A 14046-nucleotide genomic window follows, 5' to 3' on the forward strand; every position below is an offset into this window, starting at 1 on the left:
TTTTTTTAGAGGCAAAAGAGGAGACTTCAGCTGAGCTACTTTTAATATTTCAAATTTTTCTAAGTCTCTTTTTGGCAAAAGTAACACAAGTTATAATTTTGTCAGTAACCAAACCCAAGTTTTTATGCTATGTGTGAGTTCCAGTGAAGAAATGTATTCAATCAGTTTGCCCTGTTGCTACTTTTAAAAACTTCTGGCAAGGATGTACTTCGAAATTGGTCTGATCCTCGTTTGGAATAGTAATACTTTTTGCAACCATAAAAGCTGTTTGAATAATGTGCTACACTGTTTCCTATTGAATTCCTCAAGCATAGAATCCCATTCATTCTGGAGGAGGAGGAACGTTCTAGTTTAAGATCAGTAGGTAAAGTTGATGTGACATTTGGCGTGTTAGTTTAATTTTTTTTCTCCCTTGTATTTTGTAAAATATACATTACACATTGCTATGGGGTGAGAAGCATCCGGAATCTAGACGTGATCAGTTATTACTTTGGTTACCAATTTGATATTGGCTGCAGCCCAGAGTGCTAGTCAAAACCAATTTTTCACAATGCTTCTATTGCCCTTGGTGACAGAAACTATCCATAACAAGATAACACTGCATTGTGAAAGAGTTTATCCTTAGAAAAATAACATCCTCCCCCAAGGGCTATTCCTAAGCTTGCAACTAATGTTTGTTTGGTTTGTGCAGTGCATGTCAAGCCACGATGCATTTTTAATGTCCTTTCTGTAACAAAAGCAGTCTATCAGGAACATGAGAGTTGCAGTTAGACTTATTTTGTGCTGATGACAGAATAAAGTCAAACATTGTGAATTCGTTTTTGTTTTTTTAAAAACGATGGGGCAATGGTTTTATAACGTGTACAGTAGTATTGTTAACAGAAGTGTGTTCTCATAGCAAAAGCACAAAACTGGGAGGTGGGGGGACCTAGCTTATATATGCTTGTCTCTGCCATTGATTTGTTGTGTGACCTTGGGTAACCTCTCTGCCTCCATTTCTCCATCTGCATGTCCCTACATCACCGTGGGGCTAATGTTTAATTTATTAATGCCTTTGAAGCACTTGGAGGTCTTCAGATGGATTGTACTGTAAGTACCTTTATACACTGCAAGCTTGTGAAACTAAGAGCTGAACTTCTGCATTTACCTGTTTAGAGGCATCCAGGAACAATAGTTTGGCAGCTCCCGTCCCTAATGCATGTGTTTTCCTGACCTTATTTCTTCTTTCTTTGCAGACTTCACTTAAATTCATCTATCCTCAGTCGTCTTGCTCAGTAGTCCTCAGTGTTTTGGTGCGATACAGTGATATGAGGTTCCCTTTTGGGAAATTCTTTTATAATAGTCATGCTGAGCTCACTTGCACAGAGGTGCCCAAATGAAGATACAGCACTAACTAAGACATATACACTGACAAGAGCAGCTGAAAATTGCTAATTTTTGTTGAGGCTGTTATGACTGTCTTTTATGATTTCATAAATTTCCTGTAGCATAAGAATTTCTGAGAGAGAGACCATCTCTCATGCTAGTCCACATGAAGCAACTCAATAACTTGTCAGACTTCATTGTTGCTTTGTAAACTTAGTGTAATGGATTTTCCATGTACCAAAACTGAGCAAACTATTTCTGGCTTGTTTTCCTCCACAGACACTGCTTGTTCCTTTCTTTGTGTAGGTCCTAACACTCCGTCCTCTCTTCTGCAGGGGAGGAAAGCATTACAATGGAGCTTGGAACTGTTTCATGGATTGTACAGAGGGTTGCATGTGATGGTTGTCTTGATGATGAGATGCTCTTGAATTTTACTGACCTTGTGACTAGCCCTTATGACTAGTTTGTTCTTAAAATGTTGCAGTAATGCACCTGGTAGGGTTAAAATCAGACTGTGGGGTTCTGAGTTCTGATTAGCCTTTCACTGTTACAAGACCTTGATCAGAATGATTAGCAACCTCATGTTAAAAACATTTCTACCAAATTCCTCTTGGCTTAAAATAAGGGCATGTTTTTACACTATGATTTACAAGACTTGAACCTGGTATGTTTAGCTGTCTCTTTTACTTAGCTTGCTTGACTGCTCTCTACAGCAATGCTGACATCCTTCACTTACAATCCCCTTGCGCTGTGGCAACATTGCTTCAGTGCAAATTTAAGAAGGCTTTCAGAGGAATTCTAAGAACTGTAAATTCCAGCTTAAACAATGGTAATGTAGATATGTTGTCCATCTTAATATAAAATAAATAAAAGGAAATGTAAAGGTATTTTAGCTATAACCAAGTTTCCCAAGATGGTACTTTGACATAAAGTTTAGTGGAACTTGCAAATCCTGGCTTCAGGCCAAGGAAGAAGTTACAACATGGAGGAGCCATGGCTGGTATTCTGTGGAGATGCTTTGCTTTATTGTGTGATCTAAGACACGAATCTTGACTCATGTCTGTTGAATTGTATGGGAGACATACTGACAAAACCCTCTTTAGACTGGCAGTGCTAATTTAGATTTCTCTTGCTGAGCCACATAAATAAAATACACTACTAGAGTATAATGGAAAGAAAAGACCAGGTATGTTGTACTATGTAAATATGTAATGAGGCAGGTTTTTTTGGTTTTTCTCTTCTTGGTTTCCATTATAAAACCTGTGTTTTAAGATTGGCCAGTTGGAACTAAATCAATATTGTCTTATCAAAATTAATGTAAATGTGCTGTTTGCGTGCACACAATTAAATGTCTGCTCATATTTCCATAGAATACCATACTTGAGGATTTATCTTTTAAAATGTAAACATTTGCTCTGGGTTAAAATTTGTCAGATAGGCATGCAGTAATTCTTGATAAAGGACCCTATTTTGAGTTTAATGTACCTGTACTACACACACCTATGTCATACATCATTTGAAAGGTTACTTTCATGTATGTTCAGACTAAGTATGATGTGGAAATGTCAAGTGGTGCCGTAAGCTTGCAGGTGAGGTTGAACAATGGTACCCAAAATCAGTGTGATTTTTTTTTTATCACTCCAGAAAGACTGCAACATGACAATGATTACAGTTTTTACTGTTTAATTTCAAGACCTTAATCAAGTTCTTAGTTGTCAAAGTATCTAATAAATGATTAAATAGTTTTCTGTATTTGTAATTTGAAATTTGCTGGCCAGATCAGTCTCACTGAAGCTTGTGCACCAGTAGTAGTAGACTGTGTGCTCACAGTTAGTACTGCATAGGGGAAAGATGTAAATGTACACCTCTACCTCCATATAATGCAGTCCGATATAATGCAAATTCAGATATAACGTGGTAAAGCAGTGCTCTGGGGGACAGGGCTGCCCTACTGTGTCTCCTCTGAATTCATGTTACTGCAAGCAGTTCTTCTGCGCCCACCCGTTACTTGCTGTGGCCCTCCTCATGGTCCCCCCGCCCCAGCTCACCTCCGCTCTGCCACCTCCTACTAGCGTGCTGCAGCTCCACTTCTCCTCCCTCCCAGGCTTGCTGCGCCAATCCGCTCATCTCCACCTCCTCCCCTGAGCGTGCCACTGCCGCTCTGCTTCTCTCCTCCCCTCCCCCCTGGCCCCCAAGGCTTGCCGGGCCAAACAGCTGGTTGGCATGGCAAGCCTGGAGGGGAGGGAGAAGTGGAACGGCGGCGGCACACTCAGGGAGGAGGCAGAGATGAGCTGGGGCGGGGAGCGGCTCCTCTCCCTACCCTGATATCTGATACTGGCCTCACCTATAACATGGTGAGAGGTGTTTTTGTTTTTTGGTTTTTTTTGGCCCCCAAGGACCACGTTATATCGGAGTAGAGTGAATTCCTAATGTAATACTTCTCCATTTGTAAGCTTTTGTACATACAATGTAGTATCTCTAGTCTGCCTGGTAGAACGTTTTAATTAAAAAGCTAGTTTCTTGAATGTTTCAAAGGCTAATACTTCATGCACAGATTAGCTTCTTAATTCCATGACACTTATGCACAGGTCAGTATTAGTGTTTAAGATTACAAATCTGCAAAAGCTATGAGAGAAAGAAGACCCAGTCTACAAACAAGGCCTTGCCTCTGCACCGAAGAGGGATGAAGAGCATGTTACAACTCTTACCAACCATGTCATCAACAATATGATCAACCCACTTGACCCTGAATCACATCCAGACGTGCTTATCAACATATTTACTGGACTGCATGTAACATCAGATGTATAACAGGAGATATTGGTGAAGAACAAATGGAGAGATGCACTTGGCTTTTGCGGCCAGTTAAGAAGTCTGGCATCAAAACGCTTGCTGATATGGTCAAGAAGTCCAATTTTTTTTAAGTCTGGCAAAGGAGGGACAATCACAGCAACTATCAGTCCAGAAACCGTTTTCCTTAGAGGCCCCGTCCTTAGTGAGATGCAGAGATGATATTTCAATGGCAAATGTTTCAAACCAACCCGATCTCCTTCTTTGAGAAAGTAACAGATTTTTTAGACAAGGGAAATGCGGTGGATCTAATATATCTTGATTTCAGTAAGGCATTTGATACGGTACCGCATGAGGAATTACTGGTTAAATTGGAAAAGATGGGGATCAAAATGAAAATCCAGAGGTGGATAAGGAGCTGGTTAAAGGGGAGACTGCAGAGGGTCGTATTGAAGGGTGATCTGTCGGGTTGGAGGGGGGTTACCAGTGGAGTTCCTTAAGGTTCGGTTTTGGGTTCGATTTTATTTAATCTATTTATCGCTGACCTCAGAACCAAAAGTAGGAGTGGGCTGATAAAGTTTGCGGATGACACCAAGTTGGGAGGTATTGCCAATTCGGAAAAGGATCGGGATATCCTCCAGGGAGATTTGGATGACCTTGTAAACTGGAGTATTAGTAACAGGATGAAATTCAATAATGAGAAGTGTAAGATTATGCATTTAGGGATGACTAACAAGAATTTTAGTTATAAGCTGGGGACGCACCAGTTGGAAGTAACGGAGGAGAAGAAGGACCTAGGAGTCCTGGTTGATCGTAGGATGACTAGGAGTAGGCAATGTGATGTGGCCGTTAAAAAAGCTAATGCGGTCTTGGGATGCATTAGGCGAGGTATTTCTAGTAGAGATAAGGAGGTGCTAGTCCCGTTATATAAGGCATTGGTGAGACCTCATTTGGAGTATTGTGTGCAGTTTTGGTCTCCCATGTTTAAGAAGGATGAATTCAAACTGGAACGGGTACAAAGAAGGGCCACTAGAATGATCCGAGGAATGGAAAGTCTGTCGTATGAAAGGAGACTTGAGGAGCTCGGTTTGTTTTCCTTAACCAAAAGAAGGATAAGAGGAGATATGATTGCACTCTTTAAATATATCAGAGGGATAAATACCAGGGAAGAAGAGGAATTATTTCAGCTCAGTGCTAATGTGGACACGAGGACAAACTGATATAAATTGTCAGTCCGTCTAATTTCAAGCCTAAATTTCCTAAGGTTTCTAACCATCAGAGGAGTGCAATTCTGGAACAGCCTACTGAGGGAAACAGTGGGAGCGAAGGACCTCCATGACTTTAAGATTAAGCTGGATAAGTTTATGGAGGGGATGGTATGATAGGATAACGGGTTTAGTCAATAGGGCAATAACGTGCCACACTGGTAATTAGTACAAAGGGTCAATGTTGGGATATTGTTAGCCTTTTCCAGAGGGTCTGGCTGGAGAGTCTTGACCGCATGCTCGGGGTTCAGCTGATCGCCATATTTGGGGTCGGGAAGGAATTTTCCTCCAGGGTAGATTGGCAGTGGCCCTGGAGGTTTTTCGCCTTCCTCCGAAGCATGGGGCAGGGGTCGCTTGCTAGTGGATTATCTGCTTCTTGAAGTCTTTAAATCATGATTTGGAGCATTCAACAGCAGAGTCAAGGGAGAGAATTAGTTCAGGAGTGGGTTGATCGGCTTATGTGGCCTGCATCTTGCAGGAGGTCAGACTAGATGATCATAATGGTCCCTTCTGATCTTGAATTCTATGATTCTATGAACTGTGCTTAGTCCAGTAGGACCTGTCTCTATGCTCCTCTTCCATCCTGCTGGAACAATGAATTAGGGCATCAGCTTAGACGCTCAAGCTGAATGAATCCATGAGCTAAAACCATGCAAAGAAGAAATTGAATTATATCATCAGAAATGCAGTGGCTGTCACACACATCATGGCTGGAGACAAATTCCACACATTTGGTGAACTGGCTGCTGAATAAAAGGCCCTAAAAGGATTCGATAAAGCTAATTCTGTAATTCAAGAGTTTGACAGATATGACAACAATACTTCTGTGAAAACTGCAGAATGATGGTGCCAGGCAGGGTCTAAGGTTGGATGCAAGACATATTGGGTGATTAGTGGGCACCCTATGCCTCCATGGAAAAAGTTTCTAAATGTGTTAGCCAACAAGTTATCGCTTGTAAAATTCCTTTTCCTTTGACTATATGGTTCAAAATGCACCTGGGAGTGCAGGCACAAACTCAATGCAAACACTACTGAGGCTTTTCCAGCGGTGAAATAGCAAAGTCCATGATCAGTAGAAGTGTATGAAGACTCCCAAGACTTGTGCAGTACAGAGGAAGTAGACACAAGATACTTCCGTATGCTTTATAGGCCAGTATGGCTTTTGGGTCTCTTGGTGTCAAAGAAACCATGGCAATTAGGTGACCTGCCACAGATGTTTTGTTCTTTGCTGTTCTATACTTTCAAAAAAGGAACACCTAGATAACATATGGATTGAAACAGGCATTGTTACCACAAAACTGACAGTCCTTGCTTCATACCTATGCATACAATTCGTGATGCATTCGTTCCTGACTTCTGCAACATATTTCCTCATGCACGTGTATTGACAGGATGTGACTGTGCCATATCTATTTGATACTGGGGGGAAAAAATCTGTTGGAGAGCGTGTCAGAAAAGCATCAATTTCTTGTGGCAGCAAAGAAGTTGCTAGCAGTGCTGAGACTGAGAAAGCAAAGGGGCCTCAAACATTGCGTGGGCCTCAAACTGGCAATCAAGAAGGACAAGTCACTGGCCAGACTCCCACCATGTGAGGATAGTTTTGAAGAGCATGTCAAAAGAGCGTCTTGCCAAACAAAGACACGTAATTTAATTCACACGTAATTAAAGCAGATACTGGATCAGCATTGCAACATGATTAGAAAAATGTGGATATTGAACTTTATTCTTCAAGGGCACAATGGCATCTGAGCTTCTATGAGACCTTTATTTTGGTCTGTACTGGTAGTGGTTGCTGCACAATCTTCCCTGCACAGAACCGTGTATAGACAAAGGGAATGAAAACTGTGGTAACTGTTGAAATGGATCTTTAACGGCCCACAGCTGGGCGGATTGTTACCAGTACCAGTGAAAATTCGGAAACTATATGCTTAATGCATAGTAATTTATTTGATTCGGGGGGGGGGGGGGGAAATCACACAAGCTGTCAGGGGCAGCTCCAGGCCCCAGCACGCCAAGCGCGTGCTTGGGGCGGCATGCCACAGGGGGCGCTCTGCCGGTCGCCGGGAGGGCGGCAGGCAGGCAGCCTTCGGTAGCATGCTTGCGGAGGGTCCGCTGGTCCCGTGGCTCCGGTGGACCTCCCACAGGCGTGCCTGCAGAGGGTCCGCTGGTCCCGTGGCTTCGGTGGAGCTGCGGGACCAGTGGACCCTCCACAGGCACACCTGTGGAAGGTCCACCAGATTCGCGGGACCGGCAACCGGCAGAGCGCCCCCCGCGGCATGCCGCCATGCTTGGGGCGGTGAAATGTCTAGAGCCGCCCCTGCAAGCAGTAAAAGTAAGGCTTACTAGCGCGATGTGTAGTCTATAAATTCCCCAAGTATAAACCTTGAGGGCTTGGCTACACTGGAGAGTTGCAGCGCTGGTGGAGGCTTTACAGCGCTGCAACTTAGTAACTGTCCACACCTGCAAGGCACATCCAGAGCTGCAACTCCCTGGCTGCAGTGCTGGCTGTACACCTGGTCTGCTTGGGGTATAACGAGTGCAGCACTGGTGATGCAGCGCTGCTCGTCAAGTGTGGCTACACACCAGTGCTGTTATTGGCCTCCAAGGTATTAGGAGATATCCCAGAATGCTTTTAACTAAATTACTCTTTGTTTTGTTATGATGCCTCTCTTTGTTTTGTTGTGAACTCGGGGCTCCGGGAGCTGCTTATCTAAAAAACAAACACAGCTCTTGTTTGCTGTGATCAATCAATTGAGATAACCCACTACCTTGCTGTGAATGAGGCAGGCTGGGGGATGAATGTCTACAGCTTAGTGTTTGCTTGAGGAGAGAAACAGCGGGGGGAGGGGGAGAAAGGGAGTCCATTGGAGCAGCTGCTTATCTGGTCTGCAGGCTATTTGCAGTTAAGAGTGAATGAGGGGTCGAGGAAATGTTCAGATTTTGCAAGGCAGGGAGCTGACACACGGTGTTGGCTCCAAAAATCCATTGTCTCTCTCTTCCCTGCTCCCTGTCACACTCCACCCCACCCCCCTCTTTTGAAAAGCACGTTGCTGCCACTTGAACGCTGGGATAGCTGCCCATAATGCACCACTCCCAACAGTGCTGCAAATGTGGCCACACTGCAGCGCTGGTAGCTGTGAGTGTGGCCACACACCAGCGCTTTCCCTACACAGCTGTATGAACACAGCTGTAACTCCCAGCGCTGCACATCTGCAAGTGTAGCCAAGCCCTCAGTAACTATGTTGACCTTACACAGTATCCTGATTGGCAAACAAAACAGGTAGACAGAGACTTCTTTTCTTCTCTTCTCTCCCCTTTCAGGTACATTGTCTATCAAATGTCCCTTGTAGCAGGGTCTTGGTTACCCCAAGGCCTTCTGTCTTACAGTGTCACCTCTTTAAATGTTAATTGGGAAACCTAATGTACTCTGCTTAGCATTTATAGCTTTTATTCTCAAAGGAGTCACGTGTCCCAAAAATATGCCCGGTGGGTGTTTTTATTTTCTACCATTAATATTTTGGAAAGGGGGGGGGGTTGCAAAACAGACACAGATCAAAGCTCATTCAATGTTTACCCTCTCATCAATCATTTACTTGAGCTCTTAGCGTGATGCCATCCAGAGGATCATTTTGACCTGGGTCAGCCTGTACCAGGCTCATTGATCACGTATTTTTATGTTTTCTTTATCTGGTGAGCTGGTCCCCACAGCTGATCTATTCCAAAGTTTGATGTTGAAACTTACACACAAATAGAGCTTTTATTAATCATTTAAATGCAATTTCAGCACTTTCACCAACTATCTGACGCTAAGAGAATCCTGCTCCCAGAATTCTCTAGCAAATTCAGACGTACTAATCCATGCCAAACTCATGCTTATCACATTCATTCATATCAACCACAGTAATTCATAATAATTTAGTACCGCCCCAACAGTAAGCGCACATTCACAGAGATCATAATGATGAACAAGATGATGTTGACTAGGAATGTCACGAGCAATAATTATACTTTTTTTAGATTTATGTTTTGAGGTCACAAAAATCCAATTTTGTCTTGAAATAATATAGTCATTAAATTAAGAATGACTACTTTGAAATATTTGCATTCACTTCTGACGTGTTTATGGCGTTTTGTTTTTTTATCCTCCTCTCTGTGGGAATGGTACCACTTGACAGCTCCACATCATATCTCATTTTAAAGTAGACATAATATGCTCTCAAATGATGCATCAGGTATGTGTGTATACATTAAAGTTGGTCAAATTACTGTTGTCTGCCACTCGCCTAAGAGTGACTTCTCATACGCACTTATTTTTCTTGTAATTTTGTTAACTATAAATCCATGTCACACTGTTTGCAACCCCGCTCACCACAATTTTTGGTGTGTGTGTTAAACTTTCTCTTTAAAATTAATTTTATAGACTGTTGGTGCAAAGTATGGATTACTAGGCAGGATATTGATGTTAGCTGATGTACACACTGCTATAGGAAAAGATGTTGTCACAGCCAGATGCGTGTTTTTTTTTTTTTTTTTGCAAAAGCCATAGTATTACTCTCTAAAGTAGTATTTTTGCCTTTCTTTCAGATAAAGGCAGGGGTGAGCAAACTATGGCCCACGGGCCACGTTTGGCCCATCAGACCTTTTAATCCGTCCCTTGAGCTTCTGCTGGGTATCAGGGTTGGGGGGCTTTCCACATAGCTCTCGGAAGTAGCAGCATATCCCCCCTCTGACTCCTATGGGTAGGGGCAGCCAGGGCCAGGGGGCTCCGCATGCAATCCCTACCCCAAGTGCCTCCTCCCCACCCCCCACAGCTCCCATTGGCCAGGAACCCCCAATTTCATGAGCAGTCATGGCCCGCCATACAATTTCTACACACAGATGTGGCCTACAGGACAAAAAGTTTTCCCACACCTGATATAGAGGATAAAATGCATCTTTCTTGCTAACTTTTTAATGTTTTTCTTTTGGAAGATGAAATCTTATTTCATATGGATTGTTGGTAAAATATGTTGACTAGATTCTACCATGCAGCTTTAGAACCAGCACCAGAACAGCTCTGGGTTCACAGCTTGCTAAAAAAAAATGCTTGATAGAAGATCACTCTGAGTTGAGGAGACTCCTCCATTGCACCTTAAGGACTGTCTCTCATCATTTGGAGATAGGGAGTGATGTACTCATTGGCTGGCCCTCTTGCAGTGTAGGATTATAGGTACTGCTTGGGGTGGCATAGACTCACTGGTTGGCTGCCGGATGAACAAACTTTTGGAATACTACCTGGTGGGGCAGCGAGGAATTACTTTGCAATTATAGCAATCCTTTCTCTTTAAGCTTGAATAGTGGCTTTATTATAATTTGTTTAGAGCTGACACAGTGTGTTCAGTGCTGTATGCTATCCAAAAATGGAATACCTGCCCCAAGGTGCTTTCATTCTTCAATCTAGACTTAAGCCAACAGGATACACTGGGAATTTCAGAGGTCCATGGTACCATTTAGACTTGGGGAGGAGTGGAACCTGATGATCATCTCATTTCTTACGGGCACAATTGAGGAAGAGGCCTATGCAGAATAGAAGGGATGTTGCATCTGCAGATGGTAGAATGGAAAAAGGCACAGACTGGAATGGGGAGGAGACAAGACTGGTGTCTGTGGAGTAGTGGTGGGTCTTGGGAGACAAGGTTTGAGATGTGTAGCGGCTTGAGGTTGAGCACTAGAAGCTGGAGCTTGATTTGTGTGCTCAATGTTGATGACTAACAAAGTTGTCTTGTAGCCAAAGTGTTAAAGATTCATTGTTCTCAGCCTTTCAGTTAAGGTCAAGAGCTCATAACAAACATGTCTTAACATAAAGTTGTTCAGCAAAACCAAGAAAGACCAGAATTGACATCCCTAAGTTTTCTAAAGTGGAAACACTCAGGAAAACAGGAACAGAGTTGGAAAAAGTACAGAGAAGGGCAATAAAAATGATTATAAAGACTGTGACTGTTCAGCTTAGAAAAGAGACGAGTAAGGGGGGATAGGATAGAGGGCTATAAAATCACAAATGCTGTGGAGAAAGTAAATAAGGAAGTTTTATCTACCCTTCACATAACATGAGAACTATGAAATTATTATAATAGGCAACAGTTTTAAAACAAAAGAGGAAGTTTTTCTTCACAGAATGCACAGTCAATCTGTGGAACTTTTGCCAGGGGATGTTGTGGAGGCCAAATATATAACTGGATTAAAGAAAAAATTAAGTTCATGAAGGATATGTCCATCAATGGCTATTAGCCAAGATGGTCAGGGATGCACCCCTGTGTTCTGGGTGTCTCTAGACCTCTGACTGCTTGAAGCTGGAACTAGATGTTACAGGGAATGGATTACCCAGCGAATGCCATTTTTGTTTATTCCCTCAGAAACATCAGGCACCCACCACAGTTGGAAGATAGGATACTGGGTTAGCTGGACCATTGGTTTGACTCAGAATGGCTATTCTTATGTTAATCCTACCACTTACTTCTCAGGCTCTCTTTGCACATCATGAAGAATTGCTCCCTCCCCCCAAAGTACAAGTCTCATTTAACATATATCCCTGGAGTTCATCTTAAATGTAAGGACATGTTGCTGCCTGCTGCAGGGGCAGCCGTGGGGCAGCTTTTAATTTGGGTAGCAATTGAGGTGCTGAATGTTAGCATGGGTCACTATTTGGTCCAGGGCCCAGAGAGAGAGAGAGTTCATATTTGTTGCCTCCTGTCAAGGCTGAATCCCTTTGAGTGCAGAAGGTGAGGGCCTGCAAGGATTTTAAAAATTAATACTTGCCACTCCTGGCTCGTTTTACACTCCCAGCTTTTCTCTGACCTTTGCTTGGTAAACGCTGCCACCACCCAAATGCAAAAAAAAACAACCCCTTGATCCCAGGAAGGAGCACTTGGGAATTTCTCCCAAGCCCTTTCACCTCAATCCCTTTCACCCCCCTCCAGGGAAGATCTGAGAAAGGAAATTAGCTGTTGCCACCAGCTAATTAAAGAACACATGCACAAACCTTTTAGGACACCAAAAATCCAATTCTTTTCTTAAAAAAAGATATATTTTCTTCCTTTTTGTTTTAATATAATTTATCTGGAACTTAGACTTTTGCTAGATTTTTTTAAAGGTGCAATTCCAAAAAGTAAGCACCCAAAATAGCTTTTTGGCGATTCATCATAAAGGTTACAAGCAAACAAAAACATCTGGGGTTAGCACAGAGGAGATCCACAAGTCAAAATAAAGAAATAAACCTGATGGCATCTATCTAAACATTCCCTGTCCCAGTGATTCCTTCTAGGTATGGAAGATAATTTTTAATACCTGGTTCAAGCCTCACACAGCATTCCTCCTTATAGCATTGCTGCTCCGTGTCCCTGCAGCCCAGAGAACATAACAGCCATACTGGTCCACCGAGCCCAGCATCCTGTCTGCCGACAGTGGCCGATGCCAGGTGCCCCAGAGGGAGTGAACCTAACAGGCAATGATCAAGTGATCTCTCTCCTGCCATCCATCTCCACTGGCTGACAAATAGAGGCTAGGGACACTATTCCTTACCCATCCTGGCTAATAGTCATTAATGGACTTAACCTATATGAATTTATCTAGTTCTCCTTTAAACCCTGTTATAATCCTAGTCTTCACAACCTCATCAGGCAAGGAGTTCCACAGACCAAGAACTTCCTTTTGTTTGTCTTAAACCTGCTGCCTATTAATTTCATTTGATGGCCCGTAGTTCTTATATTATAGGAACAAGTAAGTAACTTTTCTTTATTCACTTTCTCCACACCACTCTTGATTTTTATATACCTCTATCATATCCCCCCTTAGTCTCCTTTTTTCCAAGCTGAGAAGTCCTAGCCTCTTTAATGTCTCCTCATATGGGACCCGTTCCAACCCCCTAATCATTTTAGTTGTCCTTCTCTGAACCTTTTCTAATGAGAGAACAACAGACAATGGGAAGGTTTTCCCCAATTTTAAAAAGTTTTAGCCCTCCCATTGGTTCTTTTGGTCAGGTGCTTCCCCCCGCCCCCCCCCTCCTTTTTTTTGTGGTACCTATGCAGGGAGGCTATTTAATCCTTTACAGGTAAAGCAAGTAGAGAACAAAGCAAGTAGAGAAGTAACGCAAGAGGCATTTTACAGCTAGCTGGCTGTCTGGGTGTCCATAAAAAGTAGCTCCCCCTCCCCCGCGTTTATATCACCTTCCTTAAGCCTGGTCTACACTACGAGTTTAGGTTGAATTTAGCAGCGCTAAATCAAATTAATCCTGCACCCGTCTACACAACAAAGCCATTTACTTTGACATAAAGGGCTCTTAAAATTGATTTCTGTACTCTTCCCCGACGAAGGGAGTAGTGCTGAAATCGACATTGCCGGTTCGAATTAGGGTTAGTGTGACCGCAATTCGATGGTATTGGTCTCCGGGAGCTATCCCACAGTGCACCATTGTGACCGCTCTGGACAGCAATCTGAACTCAGATGCACTGGCCAGGTAGACAGGAAAAGCCTCGAACTTTTGAATTTAATTTCCTGTTTGCCCAGCGTGGAGAGCTCATCAGCACAGGTGACGATGCAGAGCTCATCAGCACAGGTGACCATGCAGTCCCAGAATCGAAAAAGAGCTCCA

The 14046-nt window shown here is 43.0% G+C and overlaps 1 protein-coding gene across 12 annotated transcripts in view; it reads left to right on the forward strand.

Moving 5' to 3' along the window:
* The window catches only part of SPSB4 (splA/ryanodine receptor domain and SOCS box containing 4), a 334027-nt gene that overhangs the window by 158590 nt on the left and 161391 nt on the right, over positions 1-14046 (forward strand). The gene's annotated exons all lie outside the window — the stretch shown is intronic.

The sequence above is a fragment of the Mauremys reevesii genome, linkage group 9, assembly GCF_016161935.1.
Source record: "Mauremys reevesii isolate NIE-2019 linkage group 9, ASM1616193v1, whole genome shotgun sequence".
NCBI classification, from domain to species: Eukaryota; Metazoa; Chordata; order Testudines; family Geoemydidae; genus Mauremys; species Mauremys reevesii.